Raw genomic sequence first — 14,272 nt, 5'->3', positions numbered from 1 at the left:
TGAATTTCACGTGCTGTTGTGCACATTCAACTTTGTACGGAACAAAGTATTCAATGAGAATATTTCATTCATTCAGATCTAACCAGGGCTCTGCCAGAAAAACCTGTGAAGGTCAATGATCTATGTAGAAAACTCACTCTATCAGTCCATGCTTTAGTAACAAGTCCTCCAATAATGCCAATTCTGGGTGGTGATTGTTAAGGGTCAATAACTCAACCTAGAATGAAATGTCCCTAGTAGCGAGAAAAATTTTTTATGACTGTGTGGCATGAACCCCTTCCACTGATCTGCTTGCTAAACAATTGCTGCAGGGGCGGGGGATATAATTAGCTGAAACTTCTGCTTGAGCATGTAGAAGTCCAATCTCATTTCCAGTGTTCAAGGCCTGTTTCCTTATTGCACAATAGGCTTGCTATAAAAATAGGACAACCCCCTTTCTTCTCTGGGTTGTGGTTTATGCTTCCGCTGCTTGTCTGAAGTATCATTTTGCTTAGTTTCTTCATTGGTAGCACAGGGAAAAAAAATTATTTCCTCTGATAAGGTAGGAATCAAGCGCTGAGCCATTTCTCTCCTCCTACAGCAAAATAATAAAAAGGGAAAAACAATATGGATGGCTTTTGTGTTACGGTGTGTTAGGAATGCTAGGGCTGAATCCAGATCTCACCTTATACTAGCCAAAAATGTAATTTTGTTGCCTGTCTAATAGTCACCTCACCCACATCCATGGGTGCGCAGCAGGCAGGACGGGGTGGAACAGAGTTCCACTGGCGGAAATTGTTGTGGTTAGCTCTGGCCCAGCTCCTGCCCCAAGCAATGTGGAGGTGGAGGTGGGGGAGACATCCACATGCCGCAGGCCTGTTTTGCTTCCAGTAGAATCTGTCTCCTCTGACCAAGGAAGTGTGAGTGACAGGGAAGAGGGGAGTTTGGCAGACAGCCCAGGAGGAGATCAATCATCTGTATCATCCCTGGAATCTGAACAAGAATTAATGACACATCCACGCATGCGTAGAATGATGCATAGGAGACAAAAACTGAAGGATTATTACAAGAGAAAATGAGGCTGTAATTAGTGCTACAGATAAAAGTGCAGCCTGGTTTGTTAGCCTCATGGCAGTTTATCTGATTCATTGTTTCGTCAAGATCGTGTTTTTTTGCTGTTCAGGATTGTGTGTGTGGACTCTCCGGACTTTAGAATTGGACTCAATTTCCCAGTTATTGGGTGAACAATTGGACTGCATTTAACCTGTACCTTGTGTGTACCAGAAAATCCCTTTGACATTTAAAAAGGGAGCTGTTTCTGTTTTTGTTTATAAAAACTTTTGGGTTTTTCTTTTATCGTGTGGTGTGTGTCTTCCTGGACTAATTACCCTGTAATTACAGGTGGTTGAAACACACCGGCAGAACAGAAATGAAGATGCGTGTGCAGCTCCAGCTGATCAGCGTCTGTCATTTCCTGGATTACTGGTCTCCTTTTTTCTCCTGCTGCTGCTGTTGCATCTGTGCTCCTTGCTTTTTTCCTCTTTCCTCCTTCCTGGCCTCAGACGAGCTTTCCTCTCTCCTGCCCGGCTCCCCTCCATCCTCACACAGCCACTTCCCACCTGAGGTGCAAGCAGAAGGCGTGAGTGGAAGTGGCACTGGCAGCATTTATGCTTTTGGCAGCACCCGTTTGCATAGCTACCCAGCCTGATGCAGGGGGGGACGACCCCGGAAGGAGTGCGCGGAAAATGTGAAGTAAATTATCACCCCAGCGAGCGACACTGGTAAGGTTGTAAGTCGAAGACTTAAAAGTTCACTTGAACAATGATTATCATTCAAGCCACTCCCACCTGATCACATAGTTGGCAAGCCATTCCTACCCAGTCACATGAGCATTAAGCGATACCCACAAAATAAGCCATGCCCACAGTGTGGCAGTAAAAATTTTGGCTGCCCATTACTGCCCACATAACATATGTTCATGTACATCCACTATCTTTCACGTAAACCTTTGCATATCAGTAATAATCACAATCATAGTTCCCTCTAAGCTGAGCAGTGAGCAATCGCTCACTTAAAAATCATCATCAACTCAGAGTTTTCCAAACCTGCCCAGAAGCCGAGAGGGAAAGAGTGAGAGGGAAGGAGAGAGAGAGGAAGAGAGGAAGAGAGAGAAACAGATAGGAAAAAGAGAGGAAGGAAAAGAGAAAGAAAAAGAATGGGAGTAAGGAAGAGAGAAAGAAAATCAAAATCTAGTTTGAAACTAGCTCAACTATTTAAGTGGCATTTTGATATTGATAGAGTTGCCCTATTATGAGCTCACTGTTATAGACACACAGTACAATATTTTATTTTGAAATTCTCTGAGGCAAAACAGGGTGGGTTTTTTGTTTGTTTGTTTGTTTGTTTGTTTATTTATTATTTCTGTGCCGCCCAGTCCCAAAGGGACTGCCGCTCAGACACTATACTTTTCCGCCCACCCCCCCAAAAAATTAGAGGGAACACTGATCACAATGTGTTCTTTGTAAGCTAACTTCATAAATTAGTGAAGTGATTAAAAAATAGCAAATCCTACAAAAAACCACACACACAAACATCACAAACTTTTATGATGCCCTCCAACAGGGCTGGGTTCCTACTTACCTCGCTGCTAGTTCACATTGCGATTCACATTTTGCACATGTGTGCATGCTGTTTGCCCATCACACACACACTCCCTTGTCCAATTTGGCTTCCGCACATGCTCAGTAGCCAGAATTGACCTGAAACACAGCTGAGCAGCGTGGGAGAAGGAATAAAGGTCAGTTTAAACCCAGGGCCAAGTGGGAAGGCCCTTTTTAAAGCAGCAGCAGAGGAAACAACATCCAAACAGTAGAAAATTCATCAAAAATTCTGAAAAAAGATGGCGGCACCCACGGTCCAGCACCGACCAAATCGGCTCCGTGATGCCATCCTGGCGTCACCAGTGGGTCGCTAGCAGCTCAGGCGATCTGGTCTGAACCAGGAGGAACCCACCCCTGCCCTCCATGTAATATTTTTGAGTGTGAAAGTGCAGTGGTACCTCTACCTACGAATGCCTCTACTTGCGAACTTTTCTAGATAAGAAGCGGGTGTTCAAGATATTTTTACCTCTTCTCAAGAACTATTTTCCACTTACAAACCTGAGCCTCCAAAACTGGCAGGGAGAAGCCTCCATGGGGCCTCTCTAGGAATCTCCTGGGTGGAAACAGGGCCTCCGCCCTCCCTGTGGTTTCCCCAATCGCATGCATTATTTGCTTTTACATTGATTCCTACGGGAAAAATTGCTTCTTCTTACAAACTTTTCTACTTAAGAACCTGGTCACAGAACGAATTAATTTCGTAAGTAGAGATACCACTGTATGGGCAACATGGAATGAGTAATAAGACAAATTACATTGTGAATCTGATGCCTAAGAGTGCAAATAGCAAAAGCATCTTCCTCTAAAATAAAGATGCAGAATTGGGAGTCTCAGGAGAGCATTCAATAGCCTCCAAAGCCCCTGGATGCACACCCATAGATATCTGAAACTAGTTACCCAATTGTAATTTTGAATATGATTATGATGAGTCCACGGAGAGGGGCGGCATGTAAATGAATGAATGAATGAATGAATGAATGAATGAATGAATGAATGAATGAATGAATGAATGAATGAAAGAGGCAGGAAATTATTTAACACACAGCTGTAGAAGAATGATATTACCTCTATATTTAATTAAATATAAAAGCAAACCCTAACCTTAATATTTTCCGGAACATAGCCACCAACATGAGATGAGATGAATAACTGGCAGAACCCAGTTGTCCCCAGTTCTATCTACCTATCCTGTGAAATTCATTGGGAAGCAGAGTCATGCCCCAGGTCTCGTCTCCTGGGAAGTAAACCTGGCAGTTTTTTGAGAGCTTTTTTTCCTAGTGAAATCTGCCCTCTGGAACATAATTTAACCAGAATTTAGACTTGCCCCACTGTTACTGACTTTCTATGAGGCCTAAAAAACTTGGCTTTCTTGCCAAGCCTGGAGTCCAGGTTGTGCAATTGAGCTTGTCAGCCAGGCTGATTAGTTTCATCTTGGCTCTTCTATTTGCTATTTACATTTTTTATGATATTTTTATTCTTTTTAGCAGCTCAGTGTCATATATGAGATGGGTAGTCATATAGAATGAATGAAAATGAATGAATGAATGAATGAGCTACTCAGAGACGGCCACTATTATTTGCATACAGATTTGTTTGTTTAAAAAGTATCTCAAAGTGATGAACATTTCCATCACTACTCCACCATGCAAAAATCACACATGTGTGAATCCGAATGCACACATGTTAAGATGCATCTGAGTGCAATTCACCCCAGACTACTTACCAACATTAAAATTATTGACATTCTAAAGCATTTTCCTACAGCTCCAGACCAAGAGTGACAATGACAAAGGGAATTTGTTTCCTTCCTGCAAGAGCATTTACCCACAGCCTCCTCTGCTCAAGATCAGTTACAAGATGAAAGGTTTCCAAGGTCCCCAACTTCTGTTGATGCTCACAGGTAAGATACTGAATATTATATTTTCTTGATCAATAAAGAAGTTCAATGATATTGAGAGTCTGCTTATCCATTTTCTAATAATTGATGCAAATGAATGTTACGTTTTGTTCCTATTTTTTCCAGAAAGAATGGGAAAATACCCAATTCTACATATTCCTACTCTGGCTTCCTTCATATTCAATACATGGAGTTTGCATTGAATACATGCATAGTGCGTGGAGTATTAGTGAAGTCTTACACTTCGCTGATAAGATTAGGGATTTATACTGAGATGATAAGATAAGTGAGCAACTTCTATTGGCTTTAGGGGCTACTCCCAAATCCATATAGCATGTGAAGAGCCAGGAATGATTTGGGGAAAGGATTTCAGACGTTTTAAGTGACAAGATAGGTATCTTTAGCATCTGTAGGCTTAAGATACCCACTTCTCCTTTTAAACTGAGTCCAAAACACAAAGTGGGGATATTTTTTAGCCTCATCAAATGCAGGGATCTTGAGGTCACAAAAGGAATGTCATATTTTTTTGTACCACTTTTCTAAGAGGTCAAAGTCAGTGTAGCTGTATGTACTTTCAGGCCGGGTAAAAACCTAATGCTATCAACAAATACTTTTTTCTTAAAGATGGGCATTCTTTTTCCAAAAAGGTCAGCAGAGTGACATGGCCAGTAATGACTAGATAGTAGTCAGAAATCAGGATGAATCTGGTAGATCTTTCCAAACTGACCATTTTATTAAAGCAGGGTTTCCCAACCTTGGCAACTTGAAGAGATCTGGACTTCAACTCCCAGAATCCCCCAGCCAGCGAATGCTGGCTGGGGAATTCTGGGAGTTGAAGTCCAGATCTCTTCAAGTTGCCAAGGTTGGGAAACACTGTATTAAAGGACCACTGTTCAACAGATACCTAAAGTTTAGTGACTGCACTGATGTGGGATTTAAATTGGGACAAAAGGCAAGGAGGGAGGGAAAGACAGGTCGGTTTTGCATACAGGTAGGTTACAAATAGATTCTGAATTAAGATTTGTAATGCATTAAAAACACATTGTGTTTGTCGAGGCTTTTTAAGATAGTCTTTCGAGAAAAACTTTTGGGGGTTCAGCAATCTGACACTCCGTTGTTTACTTTAATACCACAATTGAGCTGAACTCACATATAGCAAAAGGTTTCAGCCCAGCTCAAAAAGAGTGACAGATAAGTTCCATCACCTGCAAAGCATATACAAAAGAGATATAGATTGGATGTATACTCTTCCTCCTTTAGGGCATCTTTTTGTGAATGGACAGAATATACATTCATTCAAATATACACTGCTCAAAAATAAATAAAGGGAACACTCAAAGAACACATCCTAGATCTGAATGAATAAAATATTCTCATTGAATACTTCGTTTTGTACAAAGTTGAATGGGCTGACAACATGTGAAATTGATTGTCAATCAGTGTTGTTTCCTAAGTGGACAGTTTGATTTCACAGATGTTTGGTTTACTTGGAGTTATATTGTGTTGTTTAAGTGTTCCCTTTATTTTTTTTTTAGCAGTATACATTCATTTAATCCTGCTGAAGCTAAGAAAGGTTTGTGCTTCCCACGGAGAACCTGTGTTGCCAAGGGTTAACTTAGACCAAGAGTCCCCAAACTTGGCAACTTTAAGACTTATGGACTTCAACTTCCAGAACTGAGAGTTGAAGTCCACAGTGTTGCTAAGTTTGAAGATATCTGAGTTAGACTATTCGATCTGTCAACTTTATCAATACTGCTTTCATTTCAGGTCTTTTTGCATCCTATCCACCCTATTTGTTATCAAGTCCTTCTACTACAAGTTTGCAAAATACAGGAAGGAGCCCAAAGGAGGTGGTACTAACTCAAGGAACCTCCCTCAGACTAAGAGCTTACTGTGCCTATGAATATTTGCAAGGAAATCCCGTTTGGTGCAAAGAAAAACAACACAATGAATGCCAATTCCAAAATCCCATAAGAGTCCCAGAACGAGGATGGCAATATCTGACTTCCGAAGCAAACCAGAAGATCATGCTTGAAGGTCTTCTGAATGGTTGCTTTTTTTTACTCATGAAGAATCTCCAAATTGAAGATTCAGGGAGATATTGGTTTGGAATTCTAAGCGGCATGAAGATAGTTTCCATAAAGTCAATCAAATTGGTGGTTCATCATGGTGAACACGGTGAGAATTGGTGGGTAAGTGGGAAAGGGGGTTAACCATTTCTCAGATAAAAGGACTTTCGGAATATAGAGATCTCACGTGGAGGCCAATACCATATTTTCTCTGGTGTGCAGAGACTAAGCCCTACGAGTGAAGTCTGTCACGTATGGGGATTTGTGGTGGTGTATTTGATAATAGCTTGGTTCAAATTGAGCCTCAAGTAAATAGGTGTATCTTAAAATATATCCATAGTTCAGGAAGGCTGTCTCTATCCCTACTCCTCCCCCCATCACCATGTTTATTTGCTCCAGAAGGAGCATGTTTTGTGGCAGATGTGTTGTTGTAACCTATTATCTACTTTTGTCAGAATGCCATTTTTGTTACTGTTCTGTCTGGGTTTTCCCAGACCTCCACACCCACTGAAAAAACAGCCAGACACTCTGGTAAAATCCAAAAGTATTTTATAGCAGGAAAAAATAAGCACAAAGGAAAACCTGTCTTCACAGCAGACAGGTTACAATACGTTACAACAGGGTCCTGATGTCCAGTCAATTTCACAAGCTTCTTGCTGGCACCCCCCCCCCCCAAGGTTTCAATAGTCCAAGGCACAAACCAGGATTGTAGCCACCAAAGTTCACAGACAGGTCTCACGAATCTCCAAGATAAAACTCCACAAGCCAGGAAGGGTGGGGCCGCCTTTTATCCTTTCCCAAGCACCACACCCAAACCCAGCTGTGACCTCTAATGCTGGAAATACCTAGCCAATTGAGTTCGTCTCTGATTAGCTCTCCTTTGTCGCATATCTATGATGTCATGAGCATCTTCCCCCAGGGAATCCAGGCTGCTTGCTGGGGAGAGCTCCCCCTGGTGGAACTCTGGCTGTCCTTCTTCTTCAGCCTGGGATTCCGCTTCCTCGTCAGTCTGCACCTCCTGGTCCTCAGCCTCTCCCTCTGAGCTGGAAGCCGACAGCAAATCAGCCATTCCCGGAGGGGTCCCAGGCTGAACCACAACAGTTACAATACACAAACATAACCTGCGTTACTCCCCAACGAAGCAGTGGAAGTGATGTGCCGGTGCCTGGAGGCTGTTGGGGCCTGGATGGGTGTCAACAAACTCAAACTCAACCCAGATAAGACGGAGTGGCTGTGGGTCTTGCCTCCCAAGGACAATTCCATCTATCCGTCCATTACCCTGGGGGGGGGGGTAACTACTGACCCCCTCAGAGAGGGTTCGCAACTTGGTCGTCCTCCTCGATCCACAGCTGACATTGGAACATCATCTTTCGGCTGTGGCGAGGAGGGCGTTTGCCCAGGTTCGCCTGGTGCACCAATTGCGGCCCTATTTGGACCGGGAGTCATTGCTCACAGTCGCTCATGCCCTCATCACCCCAAGGTTCGATTACTGCAATGCTCTCTACATGGGGCTACCTTTGAAAAGTGTTCGGAAACTTCAGACCGTGCAGAACGCAGCCGCGAGAGCCATCGTGGGGCTTCCAAGATTCGCACACGTTTCTTCAACACTCCATGGCTTGCATTGGCTGCTGATCAGTTTCCGGTCATAATTCAAAGTGTTGGTCACGACCTTTAAAGCCCTACATGGCATTGGACCAGATTACCTCTGGAACCGGCTGCTACCGCATGAATCCCAGCGACCGATAAGGTCCCACAGAGTTGGCCTTCTCCGTCGACTAAACAATGTCATTTGGCGAGCCCCAGGGGAAGAGCCTTCTCTGTGGTGGCCCTGGCCCTCTGGAACCAACTCCCCCTCGGAGATTAGAACTGCCCCCACCCTCCCTGTCTTTCGTAAACTACTCAAGACTCACTTATACCACCAGGCATGGGCTTTCCCCCAGGCTTTTTTTTATATTGTTTTATGTTTGGTATGAATGTGCTGTTTGGTTTTTTTAAAATAATGATAGGGTTTTATATGTTTTTTAATATTAGATTTGTTCTACTACTATATTGTTTTTATTATTGTTGTGAGCCGCCCCGAGTCTTCGGAGAGGGGCGGCATACAAATCTAATAAGTAAGTAAGTAAGTAAGTAAGTAAGTAAGTAAGTAAGTAAGTAAGTAAGTAAGTAAATAAATAAATAAATAAATAAATAAATTTTCATTATCAATTTAATATTCTGAACAGGTGTACCTATAAGAGAAAAATTATTGGAAAAGAAACCTGTACAGTTGAAGCCCTAGTCTTGTTTTACCTTTGCCATGTGTCCAGTACACATTTAAAAGGGCGGGCGTGTTGTGGTTGGCTCACAGCCAGACCCTGTGATCATGGATTCTGAGGAGGATGAACCGAGTCTGTCTGTGGGGCATAGACAGTGAAGGGCTACCAAAACCTTTACTACCACACTGTGGTCGTGGCTTATGCAGGACACCCTGCATTTTCTTTCAACATCTTTCACTACAAATTGGGTGCTCTAGGGTGGAGCTCCATTTTCGCTACCCCACTGCGTTCACCCTCGTCCGGGCAGTAGCCCACCCCTGGGCATAGGCCAGTGTGGCTGTCAGAGGAGTCTGACAGTGAAAGTGAGGGAGAGGTAGAAATTGGGGATCCTTCAGAGACTAAAAAGCACCCAGTTGGGGCCTTGTCTGGATCCAATGAGGAGGGGGAGATTGTGGGCCCCATATTGGATGTAAGAGTTGGAAGAGTGCGTGAGAGACAAAGCAGTTACGACGACGCAGATTGAGGCCTTGAATACTGTTATGCGTAGTGTGTAATCAGAGAGCATAAAAGGTGAGGAAAAGGGGAGGTTCCTCGCAGAAGAGCAACGTTTTTGCATACAAAGGGGAAAGAACAGCTCAAGAGTTCTCTCTCTCTTAAAACCTGTCTGCAGCCTTGTAAACCTAGTCTCTGAGAAGGCATTTTCTCATAAACCTACTCTCACCGAGAAGACATTGTGAGCATCTGCTCCAGCTGAGCTACTGACCATAATTTATTACTTTGTTTTTGGATGTTTATTATCAGATTTGCAGATAACACTGGACTTTGGCAGTGAACGGACATTCCTTTGCTTTAATTGCTGCTTCAAGCAAGTCTTCGGAGAGGGGTGGCATACAAATCTAATAAATTATTATTATTATTATTATTATTATTATTATTATTATTATTATTATTATTATTATTATGTCAATGCAACACAGCAAACGAGATCACTATGCTGGATTTCGTATTTCATCACCAGTCGGGAGCTTCCCAAGCACCTAAGACTGTGTCATGTAGTGGCGAATTATGTTTGCCGATCCCAGTAAAGCAGCCTTTTGCAGTTGACAGATGGAGATTTTGTCAATTCCGATGGTTTTCAAATGTCCACTGAGATCCTTTGGCACTGCGCCCAGCATACCAAGTACCACTGGGACCACTTTCACTGGTTTATGCCAGAGTTGTTGCAGCTCGATTTTTAGATCTTCATATTTCACTAATTTCTCTAGCTGCTTCTCCTCAATTCTGCTGTCCCCTGGGATTGCGATGTCGATGATCCAAACTTTCTTTTTCTCCACAATCAGGATGTCTGGTGTGTTATGCTTCAGAATTCGGTCAGTCTGAAGTCGGAAGTACCACAGTAGTTTTGCTTGCTCATTTTCGACCACTTTTTCGGGCTTATGATCCCACCAGTTCTTTGCTACTGGGAAATGGTAGTTCCGGCACAAGTTCCAGTTATTATTATTATTATTATTATTATTATTATTATTATTATTATTAATTATTATTATTATTATTTGTAAATAGACCATTCCACAACATAACTTTGTTTCTGAGTTTTAATTTGGATTTAATTACTGCTTATTAATTGGGTTGGACAAAACAGGGCATAGTTTACTGCAGCGTCATCTTAACCTATTTTTATCACTTGAATGCCCTGATGTCAAACCTAGCCAAATTCCCTTTTACATAGTATTTACTGGGGGGTTTTCTGAAGATCCTGAATGATCTACTGAGCCAGCCAAGATTGATTAATGAGATGCTATTGAATTGAGAATCCTAAATAATCTCAAAAACAGCTATACCTGCACACATATATTAATAATAATAATTTATTAGATTTGTAGAGGCAATTCCCAAAGGGCCATATGAACCTCACAAAAGTCACGATTTCTTTAATTATTCAAATGCTTCATTCTCCTTGCTGCATTGAATGCTTTGCATGCTCATTGCTGAAACCAGCAAGGCATAAGACCAGTAGATATGATAGACCAAACTTATCCTTTTTTAAAACTACTCTTTTCCTAGGTCATTTCTTGCCTGGTGAAACTGTCTCACCTCCAACATCTAGGATCCCATTTACTTCCACCGTATCAGGAATGGAGACGCAAGAGATGATCAAGAAACAAGGAGAATCTCTCAGTGTCCAGGCTTTCTGTTCCCAGCAACATGCTCTAGCAGAGAAAGTCTGGTGCAAAGAGAAAGTGACGAAAGAATGCAATCTTGAAGAGCCCATAAGGTTCTCCGGATCGGGATGGAAAGGTCTCACTACACAACCAAATCAACGCATTATTATAAATGATTTGGGAAACGGATGCATTTATGTCTTCATGTCAGCTCTTCAATCAGAAGACACAGGAATATATTGGTTTGGGGTTCTTGATGGCCCCAATATAATCCCTTTAAGAAGCATCAGGGTGATTGTTCAAAAAGGTGAGCACTAACAGATAAATTGGGATGGGGATGGGGTGGAGGATGGGCAGTGCCTTCACATACCAGGAAAGGTCTCAGATCTCCGGGACCGCCTTCTGCCGCACGAATCCCAGCGACCGGTTAGATCCCACAGAGTTGGCCTTCTCCAGGTCCCGTCGACTAAACAATGTCATCTGGCGGGACCCAGGAGAAGAGCCTTTTCTGTGGCGGCCCCGACCCTCTGGAACCAGCTCCCCCAGATATCAGAGTTTCCCCCCCCCTTGCCTTTCGCAAGCTCCTTAAAACCCACCTCTGTCGTCAGGCATGGGGGAATTGAAATTTTTTCCCTTCCCCCTAGGCTTATAGAATTTATACATGGTATGCTTGTTTGTATGATTGGTCTTTTAAATTGGGGGTTTTTTAGATTATTTTTTAATATTAGATTTGTTACATTGTTTATTTGTTGTTGTTAGCCACCCCGAGTCTTCGGAGAGGGGCGGCATACAAATCTAATTAATTAATTAATTAACTAAATAAATAAATATTTTTTTAAAAAAGGTACATCTTGTACATCGTCTGTTTTGGTCTATGGCTGTTTGGGTCCATTTTGATGGGCAAAAAAAGATTTTTTTAAAAAAAAGAAATAGATGTTGTGCAGTGTAAAAAAAAATCTAAGGTAAACATGAAACTTATCTATGAAGAGAAGCAATGGTAATGTCAATACCTGTTTCTTTTCTTTTTTTGTTATGATTTTATTTTCAGAACAGCAAAGGGAAGATATCGGGATTGCAACCAGGGAAGATGAACAAAGGTATCAACCATTTAAATTGCAATTTGAAAAGATGCATCAAGAAACTGTGCTCGCTGTGGGATCTATTTACTTATTCACTCTTTGGAGACACAGAAGTTAGTTTTAACTAATTATCGAAGCAAAGATACAGTTGTAGATTTTGCCTCTTCCATTAACAGATTGTTGCATTTTAGAGCAAACTCGATTTCATTGAGGAAAGCATCAAAGTTGTGTTTGACCTTGGAGGTGGGGGGTGGCCAGCTTGACATTGCTCAGGTGGTGGCCCGAGTGCTTTGCAGCAAAAACAGGCTCCCAATCTCCATTTTTGGCTGGGATGGCCTCCTGTAATCCTTTGCCAGCGAAAACGGAGACCAGGAACAAGCAGTTCCTGCTGAGCAGTGAGCAGTGAGCAATCGCTCACTTAAAAATCATCATCAACTCAGAGTTTTTCAAACCTGCCCAGAAGCCGAGAGGGAAAGAGTGAGAGGGAAGGAGAGAGAGAGGAAGAGAGGAAAAGAGAGAAACAGATAGGAAAAAGAGAGGAAGGAAAAGAGAAAGAAAAAGAATGGGAGCAAGGAAGAGAGAAAGAAAATCAAAATCTAGTTTGGAACTAGCTCAACTATTTAAGTGGCATTTTGATATTGATAGAGTTGCCCTATTATGAGCTCACTGTTATAGACACACAGTACAGTATTTTATTTTGAAATTTTCTGAGGCAAAACAGGGTGGGTTTTTTGTTTGTTTGTTGTTTGTTTGTTTGTTTATTATTCATTCATTCATTTATTTAATATTTCTGTGCCACCCAGTCCCAAAGGGACTGCCGCTCAGACACTATACTTTTCCGCCCACCCACCAAAAAAAATTAGAGGGAACACTGACCGGGAACCTGTTTTTGGTGGCAGAGACAATGCAGGGAGGTTTTTCGCTGTTTCTAGGGTGGCTCCGTGGACCATATCCAAGCACTCCTCAGCCTGAATTTGGCCCACGGACCCTGAGTTTGACAGCCATTTAGAGCATTTCCAGACATATTTTTATCAAATTCATGATAGAGTATTTAGCATAGTTGTCTGTAGGTGGGTCTTTTCCTTTCACTTCAGTATTGTGCTACCAAGTTCAAGCTATTTTCATTTTTCTGTTTCCCTCTGAAAGCCATGTAAAATATAATTTTGCGCTTCACGTACAGAGGTAGTATGCCCAATTGACCATTAACATGTTTTAATTAATGTAACTGTGATTATTGCAGAGTTTACCATGTTGTCTGGTTTCTGGTTTCCATTGCTGTTGCTGTAACAATTTTTGCTGCCTTCGTGTTAGTTGTCATGGTGCACAAGAGAAGCAGGAGAGGTATGCTTAGCACTTCTTTTGTCTTCCTAGAGCTCTGATTTTCATGCATGTTTTATAGCATATCATCAGAATACTAATGAATATGAATGTAGCTTATGCATATGCAAATATAGCATATGATATTAAGAAAACATGAGAACTGCATTCCAAAGATGAAATTATCTAGACAGACTTTGAGGGTTCATATTCATTTTAACACTGTTTAAACTATATTGTCACTTGTGAATATAGAAAAAGGGTGGAATAGCAAGAACTGGGGCTTCTGTCCAAGAGATGCTTTTGTATAACAACCGAGTTCTTCATTATTACATCTATTAAAAAGAAGTAGGCATGCAATGTAGCTAAGACTAAGAGGTGGGTAGAATTAAGACCTTTTGTCCCTTGCCATAACCTATCAGTTATAATTGATCTATTTTATAGACATGGAAAAATAGAGATTCTGGAAGACTTTCACATAAATAAATCCCAGACTATTTTGAAAATAAAAGCAATACTCGAGTCTGGTATTTTTTCTTCTTCTTTGCACTACAGTACAGAGTTCTATTGACTTTTGCGGGTCCGACATTCGCGAAAAGTCTATACCACAGGGTTTTTTTAAAATATTAATTAAAAAATACTTTGAACCTGGAGCTTCTGCCTTGTAACTCAACAAAAAATCACACACACATACACATATGAAGGTCTTGGCATATTGGGGTTTCTTCCTATGTAGGTTTCAGATATTCCTGGTGACGTTTCGACAAGGTCCCACTCGTCATCTTCAGTCTGGTGCACAAAGCACAAAGCCGAAAGCACCAGCCTGAAGATGATGAGTGGGACTTTGCCGAAAC

Source organism: Erythrolamprus reginae, chromosome 3, assembly GCF_031021105.1.
Source record: "Erythrolamprus reginae isolate rEryReg1 chromosome 3, rEryReg1.hap1, whole genome shotgun sequence".
NCBI lineage: Eukaryota > Metazoa > Chordata > Lepidosauria > Squamata > Dipsadidae > Erythrolamprus > Erythrolamprus reginae.
Note: the sequence above shows the minus strand (reverse complement) of the source record.